The 14,943-nt window shown below is 38.5% G+C and overlaps 2 protein-coding genes across 9 annotated transcripts in view; one reads left to right on the top strand and one right to left on the bottom strand.

Moving 5' to 3' along the window:
* LOC117990791 (uncharacterized protein DDB_G0287625-like) overlaps window positions 1–8,622 on the top strand; it is a 242,750-nt gene extending 234,128 nt beyond the window's left edge. Inside the window, exon 7 of the transcript XR_011237801.1 lies at window positions 8,203–8,622. The gene's annotated coding sequence lies outside the window, so the exon portion shown is untranslated. The remainder of the gene's footprint in view (window positions 1–8,202) is intronic.
* The window catches only part of ps (RNA-binding protein Nova-1-like protein passilla), a 102,169-nt gene that overhangs the window by 73,208 nt on the left and 14,018 nt on the right, over window positions 1–14,943 (bottom strand). The window lies entirely within an intron of this gene.

Here is a 14,943-nt window from a genome sequence, read left to right as displayed (position 1 = left end):
AGGTATGCAGTACTAATTTTGATTGCGGAAGGTTTAATTTATTTGCATGTCTTTCGGGAAATCGACGGGATTTGATTTCTTTTTTTGTGTATAAGTGTATATTTCTTTTTACAAATTTGCATATTTCGAGGATATATATGGAAGGTAGGGTAAGAATTTTTAATTTTTTGAAATGAGGTGAACATGAGTCTATAATTTTTATATTGACTAGTATGCGTATGCACTTTTTTTGTAGTATAAACAGATCATGGGCATTTGTGCTGTTTCCCCAGAGAATAACACCGTATCTCAAAAATGCGTAGCCATAAGCGTAATACGCGGCTAGTGCGGTTTTTAAGTTGGTAGTTCTTTTTAGTTCTCTGAGTCCATATATAAATTTAGATAGCTTTGTTTTTGTTTTTTCGATATGGCTCTTCCAATTTAAATTGCTGTCAATTTCAATGCCTAAAAATGTTAGCCTGTCAGTACATTCGATGTCCGTGTCATTAAAAGTATATTTAATATTTAATGATTCCTTTTGGTACGGTCGAAATTGGATTATTTTTGTTTTATTATAATTTATTTCTAATTTATGGTCATTCATCCAGTCAGTAATGTCACTTAATAGTCTAGTAATTTTTTCATTAAAATTATAATTTTTGTTATAATTTTACTCTTCCTTAACCTAAAAGTTTAGGCGAAAGTTCGCCACGCTGGCCCAGTGCGGATTGGCAGGCTTCACATACCATTGAGAACATTATGGAGAACTCTAAGGCATGCAGGTTTCCTCTCGATGTTTTCCATCACCGTCAAAACAAGTGTACACAGCTTTTTAAAAAAATGATTATCCGACTACTATAGTTATTATGAATTTAAATCGTAAAACTTTAAAAGCGCTTAACCTCGAAACGAAAATACAATAAGCGTTTTCCATTTCGCCATTATACTACAAGTCTAAATTCGTTTTGACCTCAAAATGATGAGGACCATAAAAACTCTAGTGGATGCTGTTCAACGGATGGCCATTCTGTTGAATTTTTAAATTCCGCTCCAGAAGGTAACGTTGTCTTTTGTTAGCTTGCACTAAATCAGTGGGGTCGGGGAGATTATTTGCTGGGACACAAAAGATTTGCAGTTTTGTCAAGAGATTGGTGTTTATGCTACATTTCATTTGGTGAAATTATGACTTTTCTTCACAGTGATTTAACAGGTGATTTTTCATTGAGAGTGATTTTTCAATTTGCCCTTAATTACAAACGTATGCTACAATAATTTCAACAAGGAATTTCAACGATGAATTTTCACGGATATGTCACTCTCCAGGTCACTAACTATACCCATGCAAAAAATCACGTCAATCCGTTGCTCCGTTGCGACGTGATTGAAGGACAACCCAACAAACTAACAAACAAACACACTTTCACAATTATAATATGGGTAGTGATTTTTTCACATGCTGCCTGTGAAATGATCCATCTCTAGTTGTGTGAGGTCACGGCATTATGCTCGAATCATAACCAGGTCATGTTGGTTTGGGAACTCAAGTTTTGTGTGCGACCTCGTGGTTTGGCTAATAGCTATAGTTTAGAAAAGTCTGAATTTAAGGTCGCTTGATGGAAAGCCTTCAAAGACTAGTTTCAGACGAGTCACAAGGAGCCGCTGGGTTAAGGCGGCGCAAGACCGTGGCGTATGGAAGTCACTACAAGAGAACGTCCAGCAATGGACGTCTATCAGTTGCTGATGATGATAATGATAGGAATTTTTATTCATGTGGCAGTAGATAGTCTAGAATAACAAATAAAGTTTCCTATGTTTCCAACCCTGTACGATTTCCTCCACAAGATGCAAGACGAATCACTTACGTAAGGTAACACACAAATCAAGTAGATGGTAGTGTAACTTCTTGGAAATAAGGTCACCTATGACATATTTTTCAAGCTAGCGCACAAATAGCACACAGCACCGAACTAGGTCATACGCGATTGCGTTCGGGAACGATAACGGGGGACGAATGTACTTACTATCAGACCGTTATCGTAACGGTGGACTTGTCGCTAGAAACACCCAGTCATCTTCAGCGACAGTACATGACGTTTGTTTAATGAGTAACGGGTACATCTAGAGAAAGGGGCTGCGATCCGGGCGGTGGAGCCTACCAGTCTACCGATTCGCTAGCAGTGTCTAAAGGTTCGCACCTGAGCGGCGCGGCGCGGCGCTTCAGCGAGCTGCACGTCGCGGCACAGAGCGTCAAAATATCATTTCTATCATTTTGTATGGCGCATATCGCACTAGAGCGGCGCTGCACAGCGCTTCACCGCGCGTTGCCGCGCGGCACGGCTGGAGAGAATATTTTGAAGCGCAGCGAAGCGACGCGCAGTGCAGTGACGCTAGTGCGACATACCCAGCGGCGCGGCACGGCGCTTCGCGCTCGTACGCGAACGGGTATAAAAGTGACGCGCAAGTGACGCGAGGTGCCGCGTACTGAAGTTGTAGTGCGGTAGGCACCGTCGAGCGGCCTGAGGTGACGCGTTCTGCAGTCGGACTGAAGCGCCGCGCCGCGCCGCTCAGGTGCGTACGAACCTTAACACTGAATGAAAGCCATCGAGCTCATTTGACATTTATTTTTAACTAGCTGATGCCCGCGACTTCGTACGCGTGGATTTAGGTTTTTAAAAATCCTGTGGGAACTCTTCAATTTTCCGGGATAAAAAGTAGCCGCCTATGTCCTTCCCCGGGATGCAAACTATCGCTGTACCATTACGCTGTAAAATTCGTCAAAATCGGTTGGACGCATGGGCCGTGAAAGGCTAGCAGACAGACAGACAGACGGACAGACAGACACACTTTCGCATTTATAATATTAGTATGGACTAGCTTATTCCAGCGACTTCGTCCCTGTGGACTACAGAAATTTCAAACCCCTATTTCACCACCTTAGGGGTTGAATTTTCAAAAATCCTTTCTAAGCGGATGCCTACGTCATAATAGCTATAATGCATGCCAAATTTTAGCCCGATCCGTCCAGTAGTTTCAGCTGTACGTTGATAGATCAGTCGAGTACAAGGTAGAAGATTTACTAGATGGTTCCCGCGATTAAGCATGGATTTAGGTGTTTCGAAAATTCCAAAGGAACTCTTTGGTTTTCCGAGATAAAAGTAGCCTATATTGTTCGTCTCCGAGATGCAAGCTATCTTTGTACCGAATTTCGTAAAAATTCGTTCCACGGATGGGCCGTAAAAATGTTGTTACCTTTTCACGGCCCATCACGTTCTACAGACAGATCGTTTTTAACCGACTTTTGTAATATTAGTATCGATGTACGGATGAGATTCTCAAATAAATTCGCTATTATAATCCGTTGAAATGGATTTAGGAACGTTTCAGCGAATTAAACTTTTGGTTTCTTGTATGTATATCATGGACTTCCGCAAAGTACCTAACGCCTGCTTCTATACCTAAAACAGTAGGTAACGCCTGCTTCTTAGTCTTAGAATTTAGAATAAGGTTGGTTGTCATTAATGTTGCCTCATCTATGAAAGATCACCAAAATTCTCTAAACTGCTCTTGTTTCTACTTTCTAGGCGATGAAGGGACACTGCTGCCTGCTGTAGTAACGAGTTAGGTAATGTACACCCGATATACATCTGCATTGCACCAAACCATAGATGCGGTATTGCAATCAGCTCATTTTGGCAGAAACTCGTATACACGTAAACTTTGCAAATGACCCTGGATTCTTAGGCCACTTCATCACTTCCCATCAGGTGTGATCGTGGTCAAGCGTGCGCCTATAATGAATATAAAAAAAACAATAACCTAACCTCCAATATTGGTGGTTATAACTTGAACAATTACGGACTTTCATCCCCTACGTAAACCCGTTGGAGTTGGAGTTTCCAAGAATCCTAAGACACGTATTTCTTTATTTTTAACAATGACATTGATTTTTAACTAAAAGCCCGTGTGTGCTAAAGTGTGCTTGTAGAGAAATGTTTTTGATTTAAAGTCTAGCTTTGTAGTTTAATAAAATTGACATAGTTACCTCAAACAGATTAATTACAATCATAATTTAGCATACATTCATTATAATTTCATCTTTAGACAAAGATAATTTCGAAATCCCCCTCATCTCTCATTACCTGTAAGGGAATCATTAACGAGTTCCGACTCCTCTTAAAAATTAGGTCAGCTTGACATATTTTCCAAAGAGGGGTTGGTTGCTGGCACGAATGGCTCGCATCAGCAAAAGTGGGGCATGCATCATTGCATTTATGCGCAGCATCTTATTAATCAGACACGTAGATTGTTTGTTAATAACACTAGAATTCATAGTCAAGATGGGGGTTTCTTTAGGGGACCATTCAGGTCTGTCATATTCAACCTTTATACTATGGGATTCAGGTTGAATTTAATGACACATTTCATCATTATTATAAAATAGGAATAGGAAACAAAACACAATTTGTGTTTCCTACCAATTACAACCCGGGTATCTTTAAAACAAGAGTGAAGAGGCATCTAGGTAAACGCATCCCATCTTAGGCCACATCATCACTTTCCATCAGGTGTGATTGTGGTCAAGCGTTTGCCTATAATGAATTAAAAAAAACCGGCCAAGTGCGAGTCAGGCTCGCGCAACGAAGGTACAGTCGTATTTTTTCGACATTTTGCACGATAATTCAAAAACTATGATGCATAAAAATAAATAAAAGTATGTTTTAGAATGCACAGGTGAAGACCTTTCATATGATACCCCACTTGATATAGTTATCTTACTTCGAAAATTGAAAATACTAATTATTAGTTCATGACCACAATTTAATTTTTTTGTGTGATGTAACCACAAATTCACGGTTTTTAGATTTTTCCCCGAATATCAGCAATAAGACCTACCTACCTGCCAAATTTCATGATTCTAGGTCAACGGGAAGTACCCTGTAGGTTTCTTGACAGACCGACAGACAGACAGACAGACAACAAAGTAATCCTATAAGGGTTCCGTTTTTCTTTTTGAGGTACGGAATCCAAAAAACCAGCAAAGCAAACGTAAGCAAATTCAAATTGAGTTTATTCCCAAACACTGTGGGCAGGCCATAACAGGTCACCGTAATATTAAGTAAACAGGTTATAGGGTTCAAGAGCCTAAACTAACAGACCTCTCGAATGGGGTGAGCGCCGACCACTCGTTACGAGGGTTGTTGGAGTATCCTCCGAGCTAATATTCCACGGTTACCTTTATTTCATTAGTGTTTACAGTTTACACCGTTCAGTTTAATTGGTTCAAGTCTGTGATGATTGCTGGTAAAATGGAGCTTCTCTAATGGGCATCAATAACTTCGGGTGTGAGCATTTCCTGGTTGTTTTAGCGTTTAAACTATCGTCAGTGATTTCCATTATACCTCAGCCACCCTCACAACGGGCTCTACGGGCAGCGGCACGCGCAGCTCGCAGTCACATCCGCAACGCGTGCGCGAACTGACTCCCTTGAAAAAGGACCCCGGATAGGCTCGAAACCAGTCGGGCTAACGTTATAAGCTAGTAATAAATTTAGCGATATAATTCCTGCTAGCCAACTACCACGGGCTGTGAAGCTCTATTCTTAATCTTTTCTCTTCTTCTTTGTATCCTTTTATTTGTGTCCAAATAAACCCTTGAATAACCCCTAGTTCAAATCTAGTGGAAACGCCATCGAATCTGCAGTATTGTGACAAGATTGGGACATGCAGGCTACATATTATGGATAGCACCAGCCTAAAATGAAGATGTATCTGAATTCTAATGGGTACATCACATCATACATGTGATTTTATCAGATACTAGCTGATACGACTTCGTGTCTGCGTGGAATTAGGTTTTTTAAAAATCCCGTTGGAACTCTTTGATTTTCCGGAATAAAAAGTAGCCTATATCACTCTCCAGGTCTTTATCTATACTGATGCAAAAAATCACGTCAATCCGTTGCACCGTTGCGACGTGATTGAAAGACAACTTACTTTTTATTCCCGAAAATCAAAGAGTTCCCACGGGATTTTTAAAAACCTAACTCCACACGGACGAAGTCGCGGGCATCAGCCAGTGAAAAATAAATCACCTACTGTGTGGTAAGTCCGCATCATATGATTAGCTGCGTGCCAAAAGGCATGTACTCGCGTACTCGTATTAATATTTATGGCACTGCACGTACTATGACGTAGTCGCCTACTATTCCACGCGTCCACGAGCACATCTGCAGTACACGTCAGCAGCCAACACACGAGCGTTCATCCAATAAGATTATATTCATGGAAAATGCTAAGTGTGCCGAGGAATTACGAAGACGCAAAAGTTTTAAGACCAAATCTTATACAACGGTTTAAACCTATCCTTAACTCAATAATACACTCTGTTTGTCCGTTTTGGACCTTTTAATATGTCCCTTCCAATATTTCACTGCCGCTCCAAATGCCCATTCAAAAGCTGGATACCTAATCGCTTTCAGATTCGAGGTACAGAATCAAAAAAGATACATTTGTATCACATCACAGTAGGTAAGTGTTTTTTCCATGGACTCTTCTTCCTTGAGCTGTGAAAATTGTGATTGGCACACTTTCGCATTTAAACAAGCTTGAATATGGATTACGAGTATTATCCAATACGATTTCCGAATTCTTTTGCCAAAGATTTATCTGAGGCGTGTTGCCAAATATGTCAGAGATCACAAACTGCACCTTGGAAAATAAAAATTTTAGTTGCCAAAATTTTGGTGAAACAATACCAGATAATCCTATATCTGGAAGTAAATCTAGCGAAACCTATTGTGCAACCGACAGCGGACCCATAAAAGCGAAAGTAAGTTAGGCACAACCGATTGTAACTACTCACGTAGAATTTAAATTAGCTTTTTGCGGTACACGAGTGTTGCCTCGTGTTTTTAGCATAGCACAGCCGTTTCAACTAGCTTATCCAACTTGAGGACAGAGCCATGACAGCTTATGGACTAAGAGCCAGCGCGTGCCTGACCTTCGTTATTTAATGAAAGCTGAAAGTTTCTTTATTGTCCCCGACACTGGGAGGAACGTTTGTTTGGATCATGGTGGCTTTAGGAGATAACAGGTAATAAAGGTGTTAAAAATCTTACGTCGTCTTAAACTTTGGAATTAGATCGAAGTTCAATCCATATCTGTTGATTTGTCTGTTTTGGTGGATTATAGCGAATTAAGCTTGCATTTACATTTCAGTAAAATAATTGTACTTAAATATAGTATAGAAGCAGTATTTAAGTACAATATCCTTATAGAATTTTGATTTACAGATATCGAGGCCGAATGACTCAAAGAACACTGGGGAACAATTTCTTGTGACGGTTGGAAGAAGACGTGTTGTCGTCTATGTACAGGTTGGGCTATTGGCCTGACGCAGTTCGACGAACATGTTTTTATGGTGACTCCAAAAGTGTACCCAACGTACTGACCATTTTTACTTTTATTTTTTTCTTATTTACGTAGATTTCGTTGTGCGGTTGGAATGAATTACGGTCATGTCACGTACAGCATGTAGTGGGAGACTAAAAGAATTTTAGAAAAGTCTTATCTCGGTGAAACCAGAAGTAGGTCACAAGTTTTTTCATGCTTTAAATAGTTTCTTTTTTTAAAGCGCCGTCGTGCTATTAATGACGTCTATACATAAATATTATTAGTAGGACCTAGGGCGGAAAAATACTTTGTTTAAGTCGGACCAAGCGACAGTCCACGAGGAGTCACTTAAGTCAAGTTGCACAATAGGGAGCTGGGTTAGGTTATGGTTAGGTATGCTTACACTTTGGTTCAATAAAAGCAAAATGGGTTGCACAAGTCAGGATTTGTTGACTGCAACAAAATTTTACCTTTAATCATTACCTTACCTCAGCTTTAATTGATGAATATTCTTGGAAGTATGAATAGGTACCTTTGATGAATAATCATTGAAATATGAATCTGCACTCCACTTTGTTTTAGCGAGTCTTTAACCGTTTGTCACCTAATTGGACTAGTTTGAAATAGTTTGATTTGATTTAACAGGTCATCGGGTTCGTAGTCGTTTAGATAAAGCTTTTTTATGTATAATATCAGGCCTGATTTCCGATTTTTCTATGGCCAAATAAACTTTAACTGACGAATGATTCCATAATAATTCTGCCGTTTTGACAGATTTCCAATACAGAAACTGTCAACCATCAACATTCCCCAATAACACATTATTGTGAAGCGATTGAATAGGCTACTTGACAATTTTTTTAAGTTGGTCTTAAATGGTTAATATTTGTCCTATTATATCAAAAAAATTAACACTATATTTTTTTGCGCCCTAAAAACCGTAAAACTTTAATTTAAAAAAATATTTTTCTTAGACAGGTGAAAACACTGTCGGCCATGTTTGGCCGATAGATTATCTGTGCTCTGACGTCATGCATTTGTAAACAACAGCATAACCACAGAGTACATTATATATACTGAGCATAACCTACCAAAGTTTAATAAACATGACTTCTATACTAGTTTACATGAAAAATATAGTAATTATCGTTATTGTATCATCCGAGAATGTAAAAAACGCATCGATAAAGACCACAGGAAAGTTGTGGATTAGAGTGCCCAGTGAAATAAATATACGTAACACGCAAAGACTTGCTTAAAGGGATCCTATATTATGACTAACGACTTCAACCCAAATTTATTTTTGCAAAGATCACTTTGTTGTAAGTCTTACTTAATAACTTATTCAATTTATAAAGAGAAAACGATATTTTTTTACGTTTACTATGAGTTTTTAACCATTTGCAAACATATTAGAATTAGCGTGGACTTCATAAATTTCAAACCTCCATTTAACCCACTCAGGGGTGGAATTTCAAAAAATCCTTTCCTAGTGGATACCTTCTCTTTACCTACAAAGAACACACTCACCAAATTTCATGTATCTAGGACCAGCTGTTTAGATGTTTAGGCTGTGCGTTGATATATAAGTTAGTCAGGACTCTAAATTTTATATATATGGATACTACGTTAGTCCCCGCGTGACATAGGAATGACATTTCTTTGTTTACATATTTAATGACGTCACATCATGGCTGACAGCGTTTTCTGCGTTTCAAATAAAAATAAAAATTGTATTTTTTTAAATTGGATTTATATATCCATCCTGCGTTTTTAATAATTGTTATTGATATATTTCGTTGTTTTAAGCAAAATACTATAATAAATAATCATTTATTGGACGAAATTAGATATGAGTCAAGTAGCCTATTGGATTTACTCATTCAAAAAATTTTTTACGTGGTCTACCAAAACCATAAATAACCTCAAAACCCGGACATTAAAAACAGAGATACGCTCTATTTAGATAAGGGAAATATTTTTGTTGGAAAATTGTTTAAAACGGACAAAATTTACGGATTCGAGCAAAGTATTTTTAAGCGAGACCTTCTTGTTTGTACTAATTATATCCCTCTCTACCAAAATACCATCTCTAGCTTTCGCAATTATAGGAGCGCTAACATACTGGGAAACCATGGCGATCTCGCCGCGCCGGCTACGTAACCAAACAATTCGTACTGAAATATAATATGACAGGTAACTCACTGGGCTACGGTCTGGTGGCGGTCGCCAAAAAGCCAAGTCGCCAGTATTTTGTGACGCGCCGCGTCGCTACGACGGTACCGATGGCGCTTCGGCCGTTGTCGGCGGTAGCCGAGCTTGGGCGAAGGGGGGCGCGCTGGCGTGTGGGACGTCAGTCTGATCGAGCGCACGTGACAGTTTGTTTATTCCGTTAAGAAATTATTGTAATGATTTGTATAAGTACAGAGTGTGACACAATTAATTATTGTAAATACAGAGATTCTCCTGTAATACAGTGTGTGACTTAATATTCAGAAGTGGTATTATGTAAATAGGACCCAAAAATGAAGTGATCAACGGATAACAAAGAAAGTGAAGAAAATAATTGAGAAGTTTTTCTAGACTACCTACGTTTGATCCTGACAATAATGTAACGTGAATAGAACGCGGAAAACTGGCTGAATACAATTCATTAAATGGAAAGACTACGAAAAATAGTGATAATACAAACTCCCTTGGCGGGCCAATCACCGTTATGGTTTAATCGTTTAGTTGAGTGATTTTACTCGAAGAAATGAAAGTCTTTGTGTGTGAAGGTGTTTCCTAGAAGTTCTAAATACGCTGATATGTTCAAATAGTTAGATGCTAGAAAGAAGGGTTTATTACTAGATTTACAAGAAATAGATAACGGCAGATACAATGTTAAAAGGAATTTGCCGGTGATTCTGTACCAGCCATGGGTCAAAACAGTTTAATCGACAGATTAACAGATATGACACTGCAGCCGTAGTGACACACTTAAGGCCTCCAGCTGATGTGAACATACTTTAGGTCAATCTGTAATTATTTCAAAGGGAATTCTGAAATACAAATAATGATGGTGTGTGTACGACACTAAAGTTTTAAATCTTGTCAAGTATTTTGCTGTACCGGCAACTTTATGAACTGGAACAACTGGCGACCTCAGAGTTTATTAACATGGACAATAGGATGTATTATGGCAGAAAGGCGAATTAATTACACGTGCTGTACTATGTAAACTGGCGAAGACAAGACAGCAGGGGTCGAGGGTGACGAGTTGAGTCCTTTTCGGGCCGAGAAAACTAAGGTGCGTAACTTTTTATTTCATTTAATCTGTCTGTTGGCCTTGAGCTTCTGTTTTCTGTATCTGAATTATCTGTCTGTTCAGATTCTGACTAATCTGAAATTCTGTTCGGAATTCGGATGCTGATCCGATACCGATACTGATGCGATACCGGATCTTATCAGATATCACTCTGATCTGATACTGATTCTGATGTGATACCAGATATTATTCGATATCGTTCTGACCTGATACTGATTCTGATGCGATACTGGTTATTATCCGATATCGTTCTGACCTGGTACTGATTCTGATTTCTGATGCAATACCGGATATTATCCGATATCGTTCTGACCTGATACTGATTCTGATGCGATACTGGTCATTATCCGATATCCTGCTGACCTGATACTGATTCTGATGCAATACCGGATATTATCCGATATCGTTCTGACCTGATACTGATTCTGATGCGATACTGGTTATTATCCGATATCGTTTTGACCTGGTACTGATTCTGATTTCTGATGCAATACCGGATATTATCCGATATCGTTCTGACCTGATACTGATTCTGATGCGATACTGGTCATTATCCGATATCCTGCTGACCTGATACTGATTCTGATGCAATACCGGATATTATCCGATATCGTTCTGACCTGATGCTGATTCTGGTGCAATACCGAGTGTTATCCGATGTCGTTCTGACCTGATACTGATTCTGATATGATACCGCATATTATCCGATATCATTCTAATCTGATACTAATTCTGATGCAATACTGGATATTATCCGATATCCTTCCGACCTATTCTGACTAATTCTGATGCTATGCCGATCCAGATCCGATACCGATTCTGTTCTGATACTGATAACTACCTGATACCGACACTGATGCGATACTGGATTTAATCCTATATCATTCTGATCTAATATTGACTCTTGATAATATATCGCTCCTGATCCAATACCGATTCTGATCTGATACTGATTCCTATACGATACCGATACTGATGTGATACTGGATATAATCCGACATCGTTCTGATCTGATGCTGACTATGACACGATACAAATCCTGATCCAATACCAAATCTGATCTGAAACTGATTCCTATCCGATACCGATACTGATGCGATATCGATACTAATGCGATACTGGATACAATCAGATATCGTTAAGATCTGATACTGACTATGATGCAATACCGATACAGTTTCGACACCGATTCTGATCTGATACTGATTCAGATGCGATACCGATCCTGATCCGATATCGATTCTTATCTGATGCCGATTTTATCCGGAACCAATCCTCATACCAACCGGTTCTAATCTTTTCCCTCTCCTGTTCTGTCACCTCAGATTCCGATTCTGATTCCAATTCTGTTTCTGATGCTGATTTTATTTATTCTTTATTTATTTGCATTCATGTTTTACATCATAAAATATATAATATTACAATATTACAACATGAAGCCCCGTCAGGACATTGCAAAATATAACATTTGTACATTTATTTTATCTGATTCTGCCTCAGACACGAAACACATATTTATGAAACTGAAACTAATCGCTTTCAACTTCGACTCATGCTATTTATTATGCTGTTTAGTTACATTCTGTTTTATGAACTGTGTATTACGTGTACCTATTGTCTGAAAATTTTAGATTCTGATTCTGATACCATGATGCTGTAGATTTTATTTTCTATCTCATTTTGAACCTTATTTGGTATTTTTTTGAACTGATTTTACCAGAACAGACTGCAGAACATTTCAAAAAACAATTTTCTACTTCATAGAGAAATACGTATTTAAATAAATATAATATGACCTAGCACTAGAACAGATGGTTGCATACCTTCGAGCTCGCAAGGTTGTAAATCAGAATTCTCCGAATTCAAAATTGGTGAATAAGCATGACAGAATCAGTGTAGACTATGAATTGCTTCTGGAATATGGAGATTGTTTCGCGGCTGACACGAAAGATCTTGGACCAAATAATTTATCCAAAATGAAAAGTGAATTGACTTCTTCGACACCAGTCTTTCGCAAAACATATAGGCTTGCTAAGACCGAACTGCATATAGTGCGGGCTAAGGTTAAGGTTCTGTGAATAATAAGATCAGGAATAATTAATGTATTGTAGTTAAACTTTTCCTCACCGGTTATCTTAGTTAAGAAGAAGAAAAGAAAATATATATATTCCACGAGCGCAGTTATTCAACTCAAACTCAAATCCTTTATTCAAATTGAGTATTATTGTAGTTAACAGACTTTGTGATTGTCAATTGCTGAATTTGCAATACAATGGTGTAGTGGTGGATTACATGAACTTAAAACTAAAGCTGGGAGGGTTCCAAACGCGCCTAGGTCTAAGAAGAGCCCACAGGAAACTCAGCCAGCATGTATCAGCTGTATGCTGCGAATGCAATTATATGTGCCGTACTAAACATTCCATTGATTTGTTATTTCTAAATTGTATTGTATTATATTTGATGATGAATTTAGTTATGAGTGCCACGATGGAACTATGTATGTTGTTTGACAACCTTGGCTAAGAATGCCACAATGAAATTGAATCTTAAGATTTTGATATTGAGTTTAAGATTTTGCTATGGAGTTTAAGATTTTTTTTAATATTGAGGGTAAAGAGCTGAAATTTTGTACTGGAACTGGTTTTGGCATTGTATAATCTTAAGTATGAAACAGAAATACATACGATTACGAATGCGAGTGAAATTGGTATTGTAAGTATTCTCTTACAAAGATAACCCAGGTGTAGACTTATTAAAACGCTTCAGAATCTACATAATTGGAGTCACATTTCTGACATAATATCAAAGACATAACTGATTGTTTAGCTGTGCCAAACGAGACTTAGTACTAAGAATTGTACGTTAGTGGTTCCAGATTCAGGATTATGTTATGGAGGTGGATCTTAGGCTAGAAACTAGTATAAAATATATCGATGCACTACATCGGAATCCAATTTCTAGGATCTCAGCTGTGATAATGCTGAAGACTGATTTCTGTTAGCCCAGCTCCAAGATGGAAAACTTCAGTCCATCTATAATCAAATTTGAACTGAAAAAACATTAATGTCGTTATTTTGTCAGAGATTTGCATGTGTCAGAGAGACGCATTTAAGGGAATACATTAAATAGTGAACGATTTGCCGTGCCTAAGGATGCTCGATGGTGATTCAGATGAAGATGTTTCATGATGCCGCCGTAGGTCGTGTTGGGCTAAGACTGCTAAGAGATACTATACATACTACTGTTAGATAAGACCGACCACTGTTTTTACCGCATGACAAGTATTATAAAGATAATATGTGAGTGCCTGTTTAAAGTAGTTGTTTGAGAAAGAGAAGTTATGGTAAAACGTTTAGCAGAATATACCCATATAACTGAATAATATCTCCAACCAAAGGCTTTCTGTATCCAATCGATATTTTAAAGCTTTCTGTACAACGCATAGGATTCATCACACGTTATTGCTGCTCCACGGGCCAACGATCAAGCTGAACGACTAAACAGGAGGCCATTAGATGCGATAAGAGCTAGTGCTCAGGAACCAACATTATGGGACAGCGCAGCTCCTGAATTAGTTATCTGAATCAATCAAACAGTTTAAGATACGACAAAAATTCACGCCATATTATGAGTTCATGTTCACCCAAAAGGAGAATTTAGTTCCGGAAATGAGAAACTCTGCAGAAGACAGCACCTCAAAAAGGAACAGTGCGAGTAAAATATGAGGAAGCAACAGCTGTATATAAGGACTAAATGTAATGAAGACAGGAAAGAAGCAGGAAAGGAAGGAAACAATAGAGAATATGATTTGTGGCATAATCATTCCGCTAATTCCGATACTGGGGTCAATCACAAGATAGATCAAATTTATGTTACGACATACAAAGTAACGCAGGTTAGGTAATTCTAGGATGATCGATATCAATTTCAGAGTGTAAAAGGAATGAAAGGCTACAACATGTTTGTAGCGGTAGCTGCTTCTGATACATTACTGTCATGCAAAAGCAAAGATTCTGATAGTGAAGCAGACATTGTAGATACCTACGCAAGATCTTATAGATCTTCTGGAAATTTGGATATCTGACTTTCAGTCTGATCTGGTCAAATCTATTCAATTATATAATAATTTAAGCATTGTATTCTCCACTAATACACGTTGTGAATACCCTGGTGGTATTCACTTTGCAGGATGGCCGATGTGACGCGCCGCGTCGCTACGACGGTACCGATGGCGCTTCGGCCGTTGTCGGCGGTAGCCGAGCTTGG

This window comes from Maniola hyperantus, chromosome 18 (genome assembly GCF_902806685.2).
Source record: "Maniola hyperantus chromosome 18, iAphHyp1.2, whole genome shotgun sequence".
NCBI classification, from domain to species: Eukaryota; Metazoa; Arthropoda; class Insecta; order Lepidoptera; family Nymphalidae; genus Maniola; species Maniola hyperantus.
The sequence above is the reverse complement of the archived record's forward strand: the minus strand, read 5'-3'. Positions and strand labels throughout refer to the sequence as shown.